Genomic DNA, 2,035 nt, shown 5'->3' with positions numbered 1-2,035 from the left:
ATTCTTCTAAAGGCTGTCTTCCCAATCAGACCAGGTTAATCCATGCCTGTCTCCATCCCATAATGCAGTAGTGATTCTGATTCAGCAGCCAGGAGCTCCTTTCTTGTCATATAGAGATTTATGTTGTGGACCCATGAAAGAAAAAAGATCAGAAAAGACAGGAACAGGAGGTAGCAACTACAATTTGTAGTAAATGGATTAAGCCATGAAGGTCAAAGGTCATCATCCTACGGCAAAACTCAGATCATTCCTAATGCTCAGACGTCCTTCCATGTGAACTTCATTTAATCCATAATTCATCTCCTCAAGCTGTGGTTCTTTGGAACATCCAAAGCTTGTCAAACGTGTACTAAGTTATCACACCAGTATATTTATATGAATGCCAACAATAAAAAAAACATAATATAAACACTTTATAAAAACAACACATGAAACTTGGGCAGCGTATCTGTCCAAAGTGATGCTCTGTTCAACCAGCGTTCCAGGAGACTGGTTGTCAGAGAGCTGATTGGATCAGTCAGATATGTTTCTCTGGTTACTATCTGGCAGTCACCTAGTTACCACTCAAAGCGGTGCATCCTGTGAAACGGCAGAGGGTGAATCCTCGAGTACAAAATTAAAATGTAGGACTAATTTTACAGCTAAAGTATATCCACGTCTAATGAAGGTTAGGAACAGTGTCAGATCTAGATCAAATATACCAGGGGACCAGGAGGGGGACGGCATGCTTTCATGGGGGCCCAGAAAAGTATGAAATAAAAAACAGGGCAAGAGATTCATGAGCATCTCCCTGATATCAGTTTTTGTAACTTGTAATACGTCACCAATCTGAAGATGAAAAAACAGCTTTGTCATTAAAGGAAAAGTCCGCTCATATTTGGAATCCAAGCTTCTCAAAGTATGTTAAATGTGAACTTATTCCATACTGTTCAATAAATAAGTTTTTAAATTAAGAGTAATGTTTATTTGAATGTGATTTACTGGAGGCATCCATGTTTGTCAAAGAACACTACTGCCACCTACTGGTTTGTGACGTCACGGTGCGGTATCGGCTGTTGATCAAGTCCCAGTGCTGTATCTGGTGTTTGTCACAACGCGCTATTATCCAAGTCATCTTGAAAACATTCTTCTTCCAAATGTTGGCTACATATTACGTATTTTTTCTCTTTGATGGCAAATCCTCCCTCTTCAAGTTGGCAATCCAACAACGAACCCGTCCGTGGAGGATCATGGAATGGAAAGGTGAAATAACTTTTTTTATTGTTTTGACTTTTACCCAATGTATTCAAACTTCCAAGCACATGGACATGGCAGTTGGAAGAGATAGATTAGGTATAGATAATCCATTGATTAATCCCTGCTCTCGGGACTTTGAATATCTTGCACATCTAAGGAATATATTAATATATTTCAAAATATTTTAATTTTATAATGAAATTTTTATTTATATTTACTTCTGTTTTTCATGTCTCAATCAAGGGCATTGGTTGGGTGGGGCGGCTCTCTATTGGCCAGCTGCCACTGGTAGTAGATCAATGCATCTACTACCATTCAATAAATAATCCTGTAATGTTATGGGCTGCGGCTAGCAGTCTGATATGTAATGTAGTTTTAGTGAAAATGTATTCCTCATATCTGGAAAAAAAAAAAAAGTTCTTTGTCAAAGTATTTCCAACAAAATGACATTCTTCACAGCAAGAATAAATATTCTGGATGTCTAGAAACTAAATTCAGAGCTCCAAATTCCTAATATTACTAGTCAGCATTGGTATTATTTTAACTATGTAGAAATGTTTTTTCAGATATAAATACATTGTCAGTCAAGCTGATAAATGGTTACGGTTAGCTAAAATGTGTAAACATTTCTACAATAGAGTAAAGCTGGACGTGTTTCCCTCCATGAAGAAAACTATTAATACCAAAAAGGTGAAACTTTCTCCTGGTGTTTGGATTCGTGGGCTCTGATAAAACGGCTGCTGCCCACACGGAGGCAGAAGGTGAGAAGGTCAGAAACATGACGAGGAAACCGCTGAGA

This window comes from Cyprinodon tularosa, unplaced genomic scaffold, assembly GCF_016077235.1.
Source record: "Cyprinodon tularosa strain WSP-4 unplaced genomic scaffold, ASM1607723v1 ctg428, whole genome shotgun sequence".
In the NCBI taxonomy this organism is placed as follows: Eukaryota; Metazoa; Chordata; class Actinopteri; order Cyprinodontiformes; family Cyprinodontidae; genus Cyprinodon; species Cyprinodon tularosa.
This window is presented reverse-complemented; position numbering follows the sequence as displayed.